The sequence below is a fragment of the Pristis pectinata genome, chromosome 10, assembly GCF_009764475.1.
Source record: "Pristis pectinata isolate sPriPec2 chromosome 10, sPriPec2.1.pri, whole genome shotgun sequence".
NCBI classification, from domain to species: domain Eukaryota; kingdom Metazoa; phylum Chordata; class Chondrichthyes; order Rhinopristiformes; family Pristidae; genus Pristis; species Pristis pectinata.
In genome coordinates this window covers 64,829,673-64,849,234 of record NC_067414.1, presented here as the reverse complement: position 1 = coordinate 64,849,234, position 19,562 = coordinate 64,829,673, and the positions used below count along the sequence as shown (strand labels likewise).

Here is a 19,562-nt window from a genome sequence, read left to right as displayed (position 1 = left end):
ATGGAAAAGAAGCTTTTAGAACTCCTGAAAGTTTAAAGGCTTTTCACACACGAGAAAAAAAACATGAACTTGTGAACTTCCCTCCTGCTGCTTTCTCCAGCTGATGTTCTGAGTTTACTTCAATCATCAAAGCAATAAAGGAGCTCTGTTCTGCAGCCAGCTGGTATACCAAATAAAATGGGTATTTTTAGTATGTTGACTGAATGTTATTATGAACACAAAGCTCCTTCTTCCACCTTCCTTTCACTGATGTTAATTATAGCTGTCGGACAGTTTGTGTCCACCACTTTGTGAAAATATTGGGGTAGCGTTGCCAACTCAGTGTCAAAAGCTCCAATATTTCAGCAACTTTCAGGGTTCAGTTTGCCAGCAATTTAAAGAAAGAAGAGAATGTGTGCAGAGCAGAGCATTTCATTGAAGGATTGCCATCGCACAGTTTACAAGGTTAGATAAACAAGCTCAATTACTCTGCTTAGATTTACCACCCTCGTTCAGCTACAGGCATGCTGTAAACAATTGCAGTAATGGCCCATTGAATAGGTTTCAGGAATACCCTGCCTTATATAAAAGTGTTGATTTCAACTTGTCACAAGAACCAGGGTTATAGGAACTAAAGCACCGATGAATTGATAAAAACCAATGAATGGGATGGATCCTGTTTGTTTTACTGACCCCTCCATAGTTTACAACTTGAGGGTGTGTCAGGAAAAATCTCAGGAGGATAGTAGCTAGGAAGCTTGAGAAAGTAGGCCAACTGAGACAGTTCAGAAACACAAAGTGAAGAAGGTAGTAACAGACCAGAAGGAGATAGACAAGCAAAATGGGAAGAAACATAGTACATAAAATTCAATACAGAGAAGTATAGATTTTTTTCCAAAACATAAAAATGCAGAGCATTGAAAGGAGGCTCATTGTGTCCAAGCCAGAATAAGCTTATCCCATTTCCCTGCTACTAGTGCGTAACCATATCAAATGCTCAACAAAGTGGCTGTAAATCTGAAAAGAGTTTCTGCCTCTACACTATGGTAGGCAATGAGTTTCAGACCTCTGACATCCCCCCCTAGACGTTCCTCCAATCACCTTAAAATTATGCCCTCTTGTGTTAGCATTAAATTGGTTCACGTTACAAACAGTATAAGAACGTCAGCCATGGAGAATGTTCCACCATTCAGTTATGTCATTTATATGCCTTGCTTCCATAATCCTTCATACAATTTCCTAACAAAAACCCATCAATCTTAGTTACGAAATTTTCAAGTGACTTCTGCATCTTTGGGGAGAGAATTCTAAATTTCTACTACCTTTTTTGTGAGAAAGTGCCACGTGATATAACCTCCTAATGGTTGAGCTCTGTTCCCGTAGAGCAGTACTGGAACACAGAGTATTGCAGTCTAATCAGATCTCAACTTGAGCTAAATCCTTGTAGTCTTCCAAAACTTTCCTTAAGAACAAAAGAGAGGTACTGTATTATCTCTATTTATAAGCTTATTTTACTTTTCTTATACAGCTGTCTGACTTTTAATAACATTGAGCATTAAAGACAAGAGAATGGCCTGCATTTACAGAGCAACTTACACAACCACAGAATATCCTGAAGTACTTTACATCCCTTGGACATTATGGTAATGCAGGAAATGCAGCAGCCAATTTGCAAACAGTACATTTTCACAAACAGCAATGTAATAATGGCTAGATAATCTTTTTTTTTAGTGTGGTTGATCGAGTGATATATGTAGGCAAAGGCAAGAGGATGCTTACCCTGGTCTTCTTCAAAATAGTGCCATAGGGTCTTCTACCACCATCTGAGAGGGCAGATTTCTCTCAGTACTCTGTGGGACTGCCAGCCTACATTTTTGCACTTGAGTGGAATTTGAACCAACAATTTTCTGATAGTGCAACTGTCAAAAATCACATCCTTTTGGGGTGGCAATTGGGAGGGAATGATTGAGAGAAAAGGGCTTGGTGGTTTTGGTTTTGGTGGGAGTAACACAGAGGCACAAATGGAGGCAGAAGGCTTTGTTGAGAGGCTGGGGGTAGCATTCCAGCTCTCATAAGCCCACAGAATTTATCTTCCTGAGCAGCAGCTTCCCCAGTGGGTATCCCCACACCAAGCAGCTGCCACTTACGTAACTCATTTGAGAGGTTACATTGCTTGTTTTTAACTTCCTGCATATTTGTAATCATCATGGGGATTTAATATTGTTAACTTGTTTCTCTTTCCACTGATGCTGCTTTACCTGCTGAGTGTTTTTCAGTATTTTCTGTTTTCTACAGTTCTGTTTCAGTGGTTTAAGGGGGAGAATGGTTCTGCAGGTGTAAACCTCAATAATTACTGCAAACTTTATGATGTTTGCTGAAAAGCAATGCATTGAAATTCTAAAGCTTATAGGAATGATGCAGAGAGGACCAGGGGCATCCCCAGACTCCAACATCTACCATCAAGAAAGCTTCAGGTGCATTGGGGCACCACCATCTTCAGGTTCAAGTCACATATCATCTACGTTGTTGTTCCTTCATCATTGCTGGGTCAAAATCCTGGAATTCCTTTCCCAAAAATTGTTTGGGAATACCTTTTCCTGTAGTTAGAGAACCACCTTCTCTGACCACCATCTTCTCAAGGGTAATCAGAGTTACCCATATCCCAATAAATTAATAATTTTTATAGAAGGTTAAGTGCAGAGTTGTGAGGAAGCAAATTCCTTAGGCACATGACTGGTGTCAAACAAGAGTATGCAATTCCCTCATCATTTTTCACAATCTATTTCTCTGCAATGTTCACCTCACTTTCAACAAACTTCCGTGCAGAATGGTGCTAATTTTCAGAACTGATGTGAAGCTGTTCAGTCTCTGCTGACTACACTCCAGAGCCAAGGTCACCTTGTCATCAAGCTGCAGTATGCAGACAATACTTATGTCTGAGCATGCTTGGAAGTTGATCTCCATGACATTGACTTATTCACCGAGACATACAAGGGAATGGGCGCAAGACAGAGCTTAGTGACACAAGAGACTGCAGATGCTGAGATCTGGAGCAACACACAAAAAGCTGGAGGAACTCAGCGGGTCAGGCAGCATCTATAGAGGGATATGGATAGATGGGTTGAGACCCTTCTCTCTGTCAACCTGCCCCTACTGCAAGATACTGTCCTATAACAATAAGGATTCCCAATGAGACCCTGGAGAATGTGGACAATTCCATATCTCTGGATCCACCTGAGGCAAAGACACACACATCGTGATTAATTTCACATTGTGTGGTATCTGCATTCTGAAGTGCCACCTATATCTTCTGAGCAATTTTCTGTCAATTCAATTGCATTGATCATAAAAAAAAACTTAATATGTAGGTCTAAGTCTACTATTTCTTAATGAGAAATAAATATAGTTCAAGCTCAACAAAAGAACTTTCAAGGAAATTTATTAGGCTGGTTTGTTTATTTAACTCCATGGGAAGTAATTCCAGGCCTTTGAGTTTGGACAAATCTCAGCAACTTACTTTTACTGTTTATTTTTCTGATCAACCCAATTTGTGAATAAAACAGAAAAAAAACTGCAGATGCTGGAAATCTGAAATAAAACAGAAAATGAAGGAAATGCTCAGCAGGTCAGGCAGCATCTATGGAAAGAAACAGAATGAATGTTTTGGGTTGGAAATCCTTCACCAGAATTGGGAACAGATCTCAAAACTGACACAATAACTCTGCTTCTCTTTCCACAGATGTTGCCTGACCTGTTGTGTGTTCCCAGCATTTTCAATTTATGGAATAACTTGCTTAGCTTTTTTAATTCCCTCCTGAAGTGATGTGAGATATCATGGAATTCTTGCCTATTGCCCAGGAGCAATAAAACAGCAATTTTTTGATCCAGAGAATATCATCCCTTTTATTTTCTTCTTCTGTTCCCCGGGGTCAGGGATGACCTGCTTCCACTTCAGTTCAAGAAAAATAATATTTCCATGCTGGCAGTCATAGAGAAGCATTTCAGATCATATATAATGCATAGATTGTTACTTATTACTTAAACATGGGTTAAAAATACAGTACACATTACTAGATAGAATTCCAGCATAATCTCTCCAGTTTCTTACTCTAACTCTGGTGCAGAGCATTAGTGGAAGCTCTGGAGAAATAATATGATTGCTTTTCTACCATTTCTCCAGAGTTTCTGCTGATTTTCTGCCTAAGCAACAGTACAAAATAGAGAAAATGTTAGCATAATTCCCTGGCAAAGATTTCTCGCAGATTGTGTACAATTTGGGGAACAGAACTAGCGAGAAACTAATTACAGTGATTACTTTTCAAAGTAAAGCTCTCAGGTCCATCCTGGATTTCATCTGACATTGTAAATCAGGAGGATCAGGAAATCTCAAATAAATTAAATCCACGACCAATAATATATTTTAATATTTGTTATATATGCATGTTGTAATTTTAAATTAATATATCTGTTTATTCATTATCTGGATGCAACACTTTATGCATTCTTCATCAATCATATGATGTTTGCTGTATTCTTACTTAATCATCATGCAATTTATACAAAGGTGATAGCATTGCAATTCTATCTGTGTTTGAGCGCTCAGTAAAGGCAGTTTCTGTATCGCTGAGACATTGCAATGGATGGCTCCATAATTTCTGGTTAATTATTCACTTCAGTTACAACTAAATCATGTTATTCCACGTGACCAAGTAAAGCCTGGGGGGGTGGGGGGTTGTTGGTACACTGATTCCGTGCTGTGTATATTAAAATAAAACTGTTCTGCGGGTAGCTATGGGACTATGAATGTTTCTGGGTGAGTGAAATTTGCTCACTTAACCTCTGGTATTTTGCACATAAGGTTGGCTAATGGAGAGGCCAAAGAAGATCAGCTTTAAATTGCATTTAAAAAAGGGAGAGGATAAGAGGACTTAGTTATTACAGACCAGTCAGCCTAACATATGGTTACGAAGTCATTGGAAAATATTCTGTGTCCTAATTCTTATGCTGAGAGGCTTAGATTAATCAAGAACTGTTGTCATGAATTTCTTAAGGGAATCTTATCTGACTGTCTTGAACAATTTTTTGAGGCACTAACAAAGGAGAGTAATAAACCTTGCAGACTGGATGCGGTCTATATGAATTTTACTAAGTCTTTTGACTAGGTACTAAATGGCAGACCAGTCAGAAAAGTAAAACTCATTGAAAGTGCCATGGTAGATCCAAAATTGTCACTGATGGAAAGTAAAGAATAAAAGTTGATTGAAGTTCAATGAATAGAATGCTGTCTACTGTCAGGTTCCACAGGGTCAGCACTGGTTCTGTCATCTTTCTAAACATGCCAATGACTTAGATATGATTGGGAAGTTTAAAGTTGATATAAAAACTGGCCATGAATTATGAGGAAGAGAGCTCTAGACTGCAGGAAGATAGCAATGAAATATCTAGAAGGGCAAATGAAATTTGATCCAGAGAATTGAGGGCTAATGCATTTGGGGAAGGTAAACTAAACAAAGGATAGATATAGGATAAATAAACAGAGGGACCTTGGCATGCAGATCAGCAGATCCCTGTAAACAAGCTGGACAATTGGATAAGGTGGTTGGGAAGACATACAGGATTTATTCCATTGTCATCTGAGGTGTAGGGAACCCATACTGGGATTGTATAAATCACCAGTAATCCCATCACTGAAGTATTGCATACAGTCAGGGCACCTCACTACAGCAAGGATCTGTGAGCACTAAAGAGGTTGCAATGGAAAATTATCAACATGCAACCAAGGATGCAAGCCTTTAGCTACTATTAGATCAGCTATGATTATTTACTTTGGAACACAGGAGGTTCAGAAGTGATATGAGGATTATAGAAGTATAAAGGCTTCAATATACTAATGAAGAGGAACCTATTCCCTTTTGGGGAGATATAAATATATCAATAACAAGGGGGTTATGCATTAATTTAAATGATTTGTATAATAATTCGTGGTTGAAAAGAAATCGGTTGAGGTGATGGAGGCAGCTGCATTAGGGACATTTAAGAGACTCTTAGATAGGCACATGAATGACAGAAAAATGGAGGGCTATGTGGGAGGGAAGGGTTAGATAGATGTTAGAGCAGGATAAAATGTCGACACAACTCCATGGGCTGAAGGGCCTTACGTGCTGTAATGTTCTATGTTCTTTCCATTTGACCTTAATCCACTGAAGTATTCTCAGTTTTCCTTTCAATTTTGTGAGGGGACATGAGATTACAAGCAAAAATACAATGGGCCTAATCGTGCAGCCAATGGCAAAGGGAGGGCATAGTTATGACTTCAAAGAAAACTGCCCATATAGATTTAGCAGGGTCTGAAGCAGCAATTCCTTGTTCCAATGTGATTTTCAGTTTGGTGCCATCTATAGAGGATCTGTGCCACCCTGGAGCAGTGAAATCATTGTTAGTTTAATAGCCAATTAGATTAACTACTCAGATAACTGCATCTATCACAATTAACTGCAGATAAATTGTATCTCATGCTCCTGAGAGCAGGAGGGAAGGAAATAGCACAGGCTTTGACCATTATTTTCCAATAGCTTGGTTACAGGCCAGGTGCCAGAGAATTCGAATGTTACTATTGTGGAGCTATTGATTAAAAAGGGAGAAAGGGACAGCCTGAGTAACAATAGCCCTGGCAGACTAACATTGCTAGTGGGAAAGTTGCTGGAAAAAATTTTGAGCAACAGTATCAATCATCATTTTAAAAAGTCACAGTTTAATCAATAACAGTCAGCATGAATTTTTAAAGGGAAGGTCATATCTGATTAATGATCTTTTTTTTGTAAAGGTACAGGAAGGTTTGATAGGCATAGCATATTTGATGTAGCCTAAGATAAAACAAAAGTGCTGGATATATTCAGCAAGTCAAGCAACATCTGTGAAGAGAAAAACTCATGTTTCTCCTGTTGCTGATTAGAAAATGAGAACATTGAATGTCAGGGTATGATGGTATTGTGGTTAAATTACTGGTGACCCCTGAGCTATAGCAGTTTGGGGAATGGAAAATTTGCCCTTACAGAATTCACAAATCACTCTCAAAAATTTGAAATTCATGAATAAGGTTCACTCCCACTGAATATGTGTGAAAAAAGTAAATAAGCCAAAACATTTTTTTTAAACTTGTGTTTCTTGACACATGCACAGATGACGCGGCTTTGTGTTAAGGAAAATTGCGATATGGGCCACTTACTAGGAGCGCAAGCCCCCCTCTCGCAGGAATCACCTGAAGTAAAATCCAAACACCCAGAGTTCTCTGTTCAGAGACATGAGTTCAAATCTCATCATAGCGACAGGGAAACTTCTGTTCAAATACTTAAGCCTTGCATTTTAAAGGAGGGAAAAAATAAGTTACCAAAACAGAAAATGCTGGACATACTGAGCAGGTAAGGCTGCATCTGTGGGAAGAGAAACAAAGTGAATACTTCAGTTCATAGACCGTATGTCAGAACTGAGAAGAAGCTTGTAAAGCAGTAAGGAGAATGGAGGGTGGTGGTGGGGGGAATGTCTCTGATAGAGTAAAGCCAGGATGACCATGGGAGTAAGTTGTAAACAATGTTATCTGGTCAGTTGGTGAATGGAAGCAGTTAGAGAGTGAGAACAGGGACAAAAGAATGTAAGAGTGGTGAAATGCAGAGCAGGAATACATGGTTGGCAAGAAAAAAATAAGCAAGCTGAGCTAGTATCACTGATGTTGACTGATACAGACTGAGAAATCAAGTTACCTAAAATTGTAGAATTCACTGTTGAGTCCGGGAAGTTGCAATATGCCCAGACAGAAGATGAGGCGCTGTTCCGCAAGCTTGCATTGGACAGGTACAGGAGGCCACACCAATAGGCCGGAGTGGGAATGTGATGGAGAACTAAAGTGATAGGCAACGGGAAGCTCACGGTTGCCCCCCGGGACTGAATGCAGATGCTCTGCAAAGCCATCAGCAAATCTGTATTTGGTTTCTCCGATGCAGGGGAGACCATATTGTGAACACGGAATGCAGTAGACTAGTTTGAAGGAAGTGCAAGTGAATCGCTGCTTCACCTGGAAAGACTGTTGGGGTCCCTGGATGGTGGGAAGGGAAGAGCTGAAAGGAGAAGTGTTGCATTGCCTGCAGTTGCAATGGAAAGTGTCATGGGGGGAGGGGGTGTAGGTGGTTGGTGGTCATGGAAGAGCCACGAAGGGAACGATCCCTGCAAAATGTTGAAAGGGGAGGAGCAGGGAAGATGCGTCTGGTGGTGCGATCTCTTTGAAGGTGGTAGAAATTGAAGAGAATGATCTGTAGAATGCAGAAGCTCATGGGATGGAGGTGATCATCAGGGGAACTCTATCCTTCTTCTTTGCTGGAGAAGAGTGGGTAAGAGCAGAAGTGCGGGAAATGGATGAGATGTGGTTAATGCTTTGTTAACAGTGGGAGGGGGGAATCCACTGTTGAGGAAGAAGGAAGGCATGTCAGAGGCACCTGTGCAGGAAAAAAAATCCCAAACACATGTTGGTCTCAGTGAACATTACAACTAAAGGATTGTCGTAACAAGCCATCTGTTTCTCTAATGTTCCTCAGTGAACAAGATTGTCCTCCTTTCCTTGATCTGACTGATTCTTGTCTTTTTCCTCAGTTCTAGAGCAATGAAGGGATGGTCAATAAATATTTGTGAATGAATAAATTTTTCAGGAAAGTCTAGGGCTGTACAATACACGAGTTTGGCACAACTAGAAAAATATGTCACAAAACTGCGAGGATATTCTAACTTTAGAGGTGGTGCAGGGGAGATTTATGAGATTGTTGACAAGCCTGCAAATTATTACTTATGTAGCAACAATGTAGACTGAGGTTGTTTCCTTTGGTAGAAAGCAGATTCGAGGGAGATTTTGCTGAGGAGTATAAAAATATGAAAGACCCTGGACCTATTTCCCCTGCAGGAGATGTCAATCACCAGGGGAATTAGCTTAATGTAACAGATAGGGGAAGTTGAGGAAAAAAAATCATTTGAAGTGTAATGGAGGTCTGGAATTCACTGCCTGAATGAGTAGGATCCATAAATTCTCATCACACGTACGGTGCCATAACCTACAGAGCTGTGGAATATGGGCTTGGAAGTTGGAAAAACCTAAATAGCTCTTTTTTTGGCTAATATATTCAGGGTAGTCCAAAATGCCCTCTTTTGACCCATAAATTTCTTCTCAATCATACCTAATTCAACAAGGTTTGAAAGATTCAATCCTCTACAACAAGAATAAGTACATAAAAAATGGAAGTTCAGATCGTCACAAATTTGGTGTTGATGGTATCTACTGAGACAGTAGTAATATATCTAATGGTGGAGTAGGAATTGGAAGGAACTTCTCAGTTTCCACCTTTAACTGCACAAGTAAAATAGCTGGAAGATACTGTCAGTTTTACACAATCAAGCCTCTAACCTCTGATAATTTTGTGGTTCTTCCAATCACAACTTCCAAGAGATTATTGAGTTCGAATCAAAAGGGGTCTCTACTATTATGTCCTTAAGTTCATTATCATACAATTATTACACAGTGTCTACTTACTCCTGTTACTGAGCCTCCTAAAGGTAGGGATGAGTAAATCCATGGCTGAGGAAGACCTGAGTTTTGTGGCACAGTTATTTTGATATTCTAGGTGGGTATTTGAACTTAATTTTCAGATTATTTCTCACCTTTCCTTAGAAATACGAGAAATGGAAGAAGGCCATTCAGCCCATGGTGTTTATCTCAGAACAATCAGTTACCCCATCAATCTCATTCCTCCACTTATTTCCCCACCACCTAATCCCTCACACATGCTGATAAACACCTACCCCACCCCGCTAGCGTCACCTCCATCCGTACCTCCAACTCTCTTACCACTCACATACGCTAAAGGCATCTTATAGTGGCCAATTCACCTATTCACCTAAATACCCTTATGTCTTTGGGATGTGCGAGGAATCTGACACTCCTGTGGGAAATGCATGGGACCACAAGGAGAAAATGCAAACTCCACATAGAGAACACCAAAGGCTGTAATCAAACACGCTTGACTGGAGCTGTGAGGCAGCTGCACCTCCTGTAGTGCTACCTTGCTGCCTTTTATAGAGGGACTAAAGAGATGGTCCACTCAGTTCTGTCTAAAAATAGAACAAGGCCTCAGTCATAGGACCTTGCTTTCCATATTGAAAGAGTCTACTGTCTAAACCCAGAGACATTTCCACTGACCAGCAGAGACCCTTTAATAAGAGTCCTCCCCTAGACTGATGGTTTTAAATGAGATGGTAAAGCCCACTGCACTACTTTGAGGTGGTTATGTCATCCTCAGTGACAATTGGCCAAGTTAGAATTGACCCCTTTAGAAAGCATGCTTCCTCACTGCCACCTGTCAGATGTTTTAATCAAGCCTGTCTCTGCTGTCCAAATGCAGAACCTATTTTAAAAGCGTCATTTGGATTATATCTGTGTCTAGTGTGAAAAATGAAGCAAAATTGTCTTGCCCTACCTGACCCGACAATTTCAAGCTCTCTGCCTTCTGGTGTGGTTCAGACTAATTACTTTGTGGAAAGCCTGTTTTGTCATAGAAATCCAGTATGACAGGCTTCAAAAGCAACCACACTGCTATAGACTTAGCTGGGTGAAAAAGGCCATATAAAGGTAACCAATATCAGAATCACAATTAACCATGGAAAATATTCCATCTATGTCCCTAATATTACTACCAACAACAATACTTACCTCAAAGAGCGAAATAGCCTTGAACTCCTTGGTCACTTCTAGATGTTTTATGGATTGACAAGTTCACTTTATGTATAGGTGATGGTCACAGCTACTCTGAACAATGGGTTGTAATCAGCCTTTGAAGTAATAGTGAAGTTAATGATGAACACTTGTTATTTTTGTGCAAGTCATATCACATTTTTGGGCCAGGGCAGTTGCACGGTTAAACTCAAATGTTCAAAGATTAATGTTGAACATATCGGCTCCATTATTTGCTTTGTGAAAACTACATCTTGCTGTCTGACTTGAAATTGAATGCATTAGAGGGCAGGATACTCATATCATTGATACAAACAGAACTCACCAAAGAAAGTTAAGTTTAATCCATTCCAGTCAGTGTTCTCTTGAAATTATAAAGTGAGTCAGATCAATTCTGTTCCCCATCTCTCCTGTCATTCATCTTCCCTTTATTTCTTTCTGTCCATAATTTGACATTACACTTGCCCACTCTAACATTACATTTGCTTCTTAGTTTTTGTGTTGGTTCTCACACCATTAGACTGATTAGCTATGGAGGTACACAATTGTTTTCCCGTCCCCTTGTAACTCAAATGTCCAGTTCCCCTCACTACAACATTAGCACTGTGCAGGAGAAAGTCTAATGTGCAGGAGAAAGTCTGATGTGTAGGAGAAAGTCTAATTAACATATGCTTGTTAATTAAGTTGTTTTGTGGTGAAGGATTCATTAGGTTCATTTGTACACAAAACTTTGACTTCTTTCTTTTCATTAAATGCATTAAAAATATCCCATGATAGTAACCAGTAACCACTGAGAATTTCTAAGATACCAGGGTCAAGGATGTCTCTGAGCAGCTGCAGAAAACATTTGAAGGGGAGAGCGAATAGCCAGAGGTCGTTGTACATGTTGGTACAAGTGACATACTGTAGGTAGAACAAGTGATGAGGTCCTGCAAAATAAGTATGGGGAGTTATTTAAGAAGTTAGGAAGCAGGACCTTGGATTACTCCTGGTGCCACATGCTAGTGAGGTCAGAAATAGAAGGATAGCCCAGATGAATTTGTAGCTGAGGAGCTGGTGCAGGGGCAGGGATTCAGGTTCTTGGATTATTGGGATCTTTTCTGGGGCAGGGGTGACCTGTACAAGAGGGACGGGTTGCACTTGAACCAGAGAGGGAAAAATATCCTCGCAGGGAAGTTTGCTAGTGCTACCCAAGAGGGTTTCATCTCGATTGGCAGGAGGGTGGGACCCAGAGCAGTAGCCAGCGAGAGCAAGTTTAGTAATCACAACAGCCAGGGGCACAGTAAGGGCAGGGAAAGGAATACCCAGTTAATCTGCATTTACTTCAATGAACGAGGTTTAACAGGTAAGGTGAGCGAACATTGGCTCTGAGGACTGGGATGTTATAGCCATAACAGAAACATGGCTGAGAGAAGGGCAGGACCGGCAGCTCAATGTTGCAGGATACAGATGCTACAGGTGTGGCGGAGGTACAGGTAAGTGAGGATGGGGTGTTGCCTTTTTGATAAGGGAGGATGTAACAGCAGTGCTTAGAGATGACACTCTTGGGGGATCGTCCAGTGAGGCCATGTGGGTAGAACTGGAAACAAAAAGGGAGGGTCACTCTAGTGGGGCTGTATTATAGACCCCCCAGATAGTCAGCGGGAATGAGGAGCAGGTGTGTAGAGAAGTTGCTCATAGTTTTAAGAATAATAGCGTTGTATTAGTGGGGAAATTTAAATTCCCTGGTATTGACTGGACTACCCAGAATGTTAAGGGCCTGGACAGGGTGGAATTTGTGAAATGTGTCCAGGAAGGTTTCCTGAGTCGTAATACTAGAGAAACAAAGGACTGCAGATGCTGAAATCTAGATGAAAAAAACAGTGGATACGTTTTACGTAGGCTGGTGGGATGAAATGTGAGGACAAGGGCGACCCTATCCCTGTTGGATCTGGGAGGGGTGGAGGTGAGAGCAGAGGTGCGGGGGTCCTGAAGAAGGGTCCTGACCCAAAACATTGACTGGCTGAGTCCTAAAGAAGGGTTCTGACCCAAAACGTTGACCAAATGGTTTTCTCCATGGATGCTGCCTGACCTGCTGAGTTCCTCCAGCATCTTGCTGCTTTTTCATCAAGTTTCCTCAGTCAATATATAGAGGACACAACTCAGGAGGGTGCAATACTGAACCTCTTCCTAGGAAATGAGGTAGGGCAAGTAACTGAAGTGACAGTCAGGGGGCACTTTGGCTTTAGTGACCATAATTCCATTAGTTTTAAGATAGTGATGGAAAAGGATAGGGCAGGTCCATAGGTTCGGGTCCTAAACTGAAGCAGGGCTAATTTTGGGGGAATTAGGTAGGATCTAGCAGAGGTTGATTGGATGAGCCTGTTTGAAGGGAAAGGAATGAATAGCAAGTGGGAAGCTTATAAGAGTGTGACATCAAGAGTCCAGGAGCAGCATGTTCCTGTTAGGGTGAAGGGTAAACCTGGCAAGTTTAGGGAACCTTGGCTGACAAAGGATATTGAGACTCTGGTCAAGAAAAAGAAGGAAGCATACATTAAGTTTAGGAGGTCGGGGACAAGTGAATCCCGTGATGACTATAAAAAGATTAAGAATACTCTTAAGAAGCAAAGCAAGAGGGTATGAGATGGATCTGTCAGGTGAGGGTAAGGAAAATTCCAAGAGGTTCTACAGCTATAGAAATAGTAAAAAGGTGGCTAGGGAGAGAGTAGGTCCCCTTAAACATAGCAGGGCCGCCTATGTCTCGAGCCACAGGAGATGGGTGGAATTTCTAATGAATATTTCTCCTCGGTGTTTACTGAGAAGAAAATCATGGTTGCTCAAGAGATTAGGGAAACTAGTGGAGGTGTTTTGGAGAACATTCATATTACCAGGGAGGAGGTGTTTTCAGCCTTGCAGCACATTAAGGTGGATAAGGGAGCAGAGTGTTTGGGCTTTGGCTCAATGGGCTTCGGCAAGAACGGGGTAAGAGGCGCTATTTATAGAGCCAGGGTTATGTTACTAGTTTAGTCATTGTAGTTGTATTAGACAGTGCCGTAGCAGTATGCATCTGGGATTAGTGTTATGTTTGGAGTGCCAGATGTGGAGACCCTCGGAGACTACCAGCCACCCCGAGGACTACATCTGCGCAAAGTGCATTGAGATGTGGCTCCTCAAGGAACGTGTTGAGATTCTGGAGCAGCAGCTCGATGACATTGGGCTGATTAGGGAGAGTGAGGAGGAGACAGACAGAAGCTACAAAGAATACGTAGAGAGTACCTCTGTGGCGGTCCCCCTCAAAAATCGGTATCTCATTTTAGATTCCATTGGAGAGGATGACCTGACAGAGGAAGACCATGGCAAACAGGAGATTGGCACCATACCTGGTGCTGTGGTCCAGCGGGAAAGGAGAAATGTAGTCATCATCAGGGATTCTATAGTGAGGGGAACAGATAAGAGATTCTGTGAACCTGACGACAATACCCGGATGGTGTGCTGCCTCCCTGGTGCCAGGGTACGGGATGTCTCGGACCGGATCCAGAATATTCTGAGGAGAGAGGGTGATCAGCCAGAAGTCTTGGTACATGTAGGTACAAATGACATAGGTAGAAAAAGAGAGGAGGTCCTGAAGGAAGATTACAAGGAGCTAGGAAGAAGGTTGAGAAGCAGGACATCCAGGGTAGTAATCTCAGGATTACTACCTGTGCCACGTGCTAGTGACAGTAAGAATAGAAAGATATGGCAGATGAATGCGTGGCTAAGAGACTGGTGCAGGAGACAGGGCTTCAGATTCTTGGATCATTGGGACCCTTTTTTGGGAGAGGTATGACCTATTCACAAAGGATGGGTTACACCTGAACTCCAAGGGGTCCAATATCCTGGCGGGAATGTTTAATATAGCTATTGGGGAGGCTTTAAACTAATTTGGCAGGGGGAAGGAAACCAGGATGTTAGGATAGAGAAGGAGGTATATAGGAGCAAGTCCAAGACAGTGTGCAGTGAAGATGGAAAGAAGGACAGGCAGGTGAAAAGACAGGATAAGTTGCTGAACAATAGATATACAGCAAAATCGGCAGCAGATACTGGTCTAAATGTACCATATTTAAACGCACGTAGCATTAGAAATAAGGTGGATGATCTAGTGGCACAGCTACAGATCAAGAAATATGACATTGTGGCAATCACCAAGTCATGGCTTAAGGAAGGCTGTGAGTGGGAATTAAATGTCCAGGGGTACACAGTGTATAGGCAGGTAAGCAGAGGGGGTGGTGTGGCCCTGATGGTTAGCAATGATATAAAATCAATAGAGAGAAGGGACATAGGGTCAGAAGAAGTGGAATCATTATGGGTGGAGCTAAGAAATGGCAAGGGTAAAAGGACAATAATAGCAGTAATATATAGGCCCCCTAACAGCAGCTGGGATGTGGACTATAAGTTACAGCTAGAAATAGAAAAAGCATGTCAGAGAGACAATGTCAAGATAATAATGGGGGATGTTAACATGAAGGTGGATTGGGAAAGCCAAGAAGGCAGTGGATCTCAGGAGAGCAAGTTTGTGGAGTGTCTACGGGATGGTTTTCGGAGCAACTTGTTGATGAGCCCACCGGGGATCAGCTGTTTTGGATTCGGTGCTGTGTAACGATCTGGAGGTGATTAGGGAACTAAAGGTAAAGGAACTATTAGGAACTAGCGATCACAATATGATTGAGTTCAGTTTCAAATTTGAAAAGGAGAAGCTGATATCAGATGTGTCAATATTTCAGTGGAACAAAGGAAATTACAGTGGCATGAGAGAGGAACTGGCCCAAGTTGATTGGAAAAGTAAGCTAGCTGCAGGGACGGCAGAGCAGAAATGGATGGAATTTCTACAAGAAATAAGGAAAATGCAGTATAGATATATTCCAAGAAGAAAAGGTTATGAATGGAAAAATGGCACAAATGTGGATAACGAGAGAGGTGAAGGCTAAAATAAAAGCAAAAGGGAGGGCATACAAGGAAGCAAAAATTAGTGGGAAAACAGAAGACTGGGAAACTTTTAAAAACTTACAGAAAGAAACTAAGAAGGTCAGTAGGAAAGAAAAGATGAATTATGAAAGGAAGTTGGCAGATAACATTCAAAAAGATACCAAGAGTTTTTTTAAATATATGAAGAGTAAAAGAGAGACACGGGTTCATATAGGACCAATTGAAAGTGGTGCGGGAGAGATTATAATGGATAACAGAGAGATGGCAGAGGAACTAAATGGGTATTTTGCACCGGTCTTCACTGTGGAGGACACCAGCAATATACTGGATAGTCAGGGATCTCAGGGGATAGACTGAATTCAGTTAAGATTACTAGAGAGAAAGTGCTTGGGAAGCTAAACGGACTAAAGACAGATAAGTCTCCCAGACCAGATGAGGTGCCCCCCCGGATTCTGAAAGAGGTGGCTTCAGAGATTGCGGAGGCATTGGTGATAATTTTCCAGGAATCGATAGACTCCGGCATGGTTCTAGAGGACTGGAAGGTCACAAATGTAGTTCCGCTGTATAAGAAGGGTGGGAGGCAGCATAAAGGAAATTACATACTTATTAGTCTGACATCGGTGGTGGGTAAGTTATTGGAATTGATCCTCAAGGATGAGGTTATGGAATACCTAGAGGTGCAAGGCAAGATAGGCCCAAGCCAGCATGGTTTCGTGAAGGGAAGATCCTGTCTGACCAACCTATTGGAGTTTTTTGAGGAAATCTCAGGTAGGGTGGATAAGGGAGAGGCTGTGGATGTTGTGTATTTAGACTTTCAAAAGGCCTTTGACAAGGTGCCGCACAAGAGGCTGATTAATAAGATGAGAGCTCATGGGATTTCAGGTAGGATATTGGAATGGGTGGAGCATTGGCTGGTAGGCAGAAGGCAAAGGGTGGGAATAAAGGGATCCTGTTCTGGTTGGCTACCGGTTACTAGTGGTGTTCCGCAGGGGTCGGTGTTGGGGCCACTCCTTTTTACTTTGTACGTTAATGATTTGGATGATGGACTAAATGGTTTTGTGGCTAAGTTTGCAGACGACACCAAGATAGGTGGAGGAGTAGGGAGTATTGAAGGAATAGGAAGGTTGCAAAGAGACTTAGATAGTTTAGTAGAATGGGCAAAGAAATGGCAGATGAGATTCAATGTTGAGAAATGTGCCGTTGTACACTTTGGAAACAGAAATAAACGGGCAGATTATTATCTAGATGGGGAGAAAATTCAAAGTACAGAAGTACAAAGGGACTTGGGGGTACTCGTGCAGGATACCCTAAAGGTTAACCACCAGGTCGGATCGGCAGTAAGGAAAGTGAATGCTATGTTAGCATTCATCTCGAGAGGTATAAAGTATAAAAGTAAGGATGTGTTGATGAGGCTCTATGGGGCACTGGTGAGGCCTCATTTGGAGTACTGTGTGCAGTTTTGGGCTCCTTATCTTAGGAAGGATGTACTGATGTTGGGGAGGGTTCAGAAAAGATTTGCGAGGATGATTCCTGGAATGAAAGTGCTTACTTATGATGAGTGTTTGTTGGCTCTTGGACTGTATTCATTGGAGTACAGAGAATGAGAGGGGACCTCATAGAAACATTTAGAATATTGAAAGGACTGGACAGAGTAGATGTGGTTAAACTGTTCCCCCCTGGTGGGTGAGTCCAGGACTAGAGGGCACAATCTTAGAATTAGAGGGTACCGGTTTAAAACAGAAGTGAGGAGAAATTTCTTTAGCCAGACGGTAGTGAAATTATGGAATTCTTTGCCACATACAGCTGTGGAAGCCCAATCATTAGGGGCATTTAAGGAGGAGATTGATAGGTATCTAATTAGTCAAGGTATCAAGGGATATGGGGATAAGGCTGGAAATTGGGGCTAGAGAGAAATAGTATTAGCTTAGCTCATTGGAGCAGACTCGATGGGCCAAATGGCTTACTTCTGCTCCTTTGTCTTGTGGTCTTGTGATAAATCCTCAGGGCCTGACTGAGTGTATTCTAGGACTTTGTGTGAGGCTAGAGGAGAAATTTCAAAGGCCCTTGAAGAGATTTTTGCTTCATTGTTGGCCACTGGTGAAGTTTCCGAAGACTAGAAGTTAGCTAATGTTAATCCATTGTTTAAGAAACGTAGAAAGGACAAGGCTGGTCAGCCTGACATCAGTAGTGGGGAAGTTACTGGAGGGAATTCTGAGGGACAGGATCAACCAGCGTTTGGATAGACAGAGTCCGATTAGGAGGGGTCATCATGGCTTTGTGTGTGGAAAGTTGTGCTTGACGAATCTTTTAGAGTTTTTTGAAGAGGTAACCAAAAAAGTAGATGAGTGTAGGGCAGTAGATGTCGTCTATTTAGTCTTTAGCAAAGACTTCAACAAAGTCCCACATGGTAGGCTGTTCTGGAAGATTAAGTCCCATGGAATCCAAGCAAAGCTAGTTAGGTGGATTCAAAATTGGCTCAGAGGTAGGAAACAGAGGGTGGTGATTGAAGGTTGTTTCTTGGAGTGGAGGCCGGTGACCAGTGGTGGGCTACAGAGGCCGGTGTTGGGACCCTTGTTATTTGTTATTTATATGAATGATTTGTATGCGAATGCATAAGGCTTGATGAGTAAATTTGCGGATGACAAGAAATTAGGAGGTGTTGTTGATGGTGAAGAAGGTTATCATAGATTACAGGGGTGTTTGACCAGTTGGAGAAGTGGGCCGAGGAGTGGCAAATGGATTTCAATACAGATAAGTGTGAGGTAATGCATTTTGGAAAGTCAAACCAGAATAGGACTTATACTATGAATGGTAGAGCACTAGGGAGTGTCATGGCACAGAGGGACCTTGGAATACAAGTGCATAGTTCATTGAAAGTGGCATCACAGGTAGACAGAGTGGTGAAAAAGGTGTTTAGCACGCTGACTTTCATCAGTCAGGGCACTGAGTATCAGAGTTGGAAGATTACATTGCAATTGTATAAGTTGTTGGTGAGGCCCTACTTGGATTCTGTGTACAGTTTTGATCAACCTGTTGTAGGTGGTTAAACGGGACGGAGTGCCGAAAAGATTATCCACCTTATCTATGAGAGGCATAGATAAGGTGGATAACAATCTTTTCCTCAGCATAGGGGAGCCCAAAGCTCAGGGGCATAGATTTAGGGTGAGAGGGGGAAGATTTAAAAGGGACTTGAGGGGCAACTTTTTCATGCAGAGGGTGGTGAGTACATGGAACGAGCTGCCAGAGGAAGTGGTTGAGGCAGGTACAATAGTATCATTTAAGAAGCACTTGGATAGGTACATGGAAAGATGGGGCTTAGGGATATGGGCCAAGAAATTGGGACTAGCTGGGTGGGCATCGTGGTTGGCATGGACTCATTGGGTCAAAGGGCCTGTATCCGTGCTGTATTGATCTATGACTCTATGACTCAGAATCTTTGTTAAAATAGCAAATAAAGAAATGTCATAAATACTTGTTTAAGGTTGGCTCATTAATATTGGAAAGTGGTGTTTTGAAGCTGAAGTTCTATATCCATATTTAGAAAATTATTATGTAAAGCTTCAGTGGGACTTGTTGCAATTATTATTCTGTGAGCCCACTGATGGACTCCAATATTTTCAATGCTTCTATAAATACTGCTGTAAATATTATGATGACTTTTACCACCCTTAGTCAATTACCATCCCCGGACCCTCTTATGGATTCTGTTTATTAGCAAGTGTGTTCTATGCTTTAAAATAATACCCTTTGAATTGCATTATAATTTAATTTTCTCCATTTTGGCATTAATGGTTTATTTGATAATTTCTTGTTGAGATTGGGCTAAACTGGATACACCCTGAAACCGGGAATAGGGATCATAATCTCACATCTTTTC

The 19,562-nt window shown here is 41.6% G+C and overlaps 1 long non-coding RNA gene across 1 annotated transcript in view; it reads left to right on the top strand.

Moving 5' to 3' along the window:
• The window catches only part of LOC127575357 (uncharacterized), a 157,464-nt gene that overhangs the window by 65,507 nt on the left and 72,395 nt on the right, over positions 1–19,562 (top strand). The window lies entirely within an intron of this gene.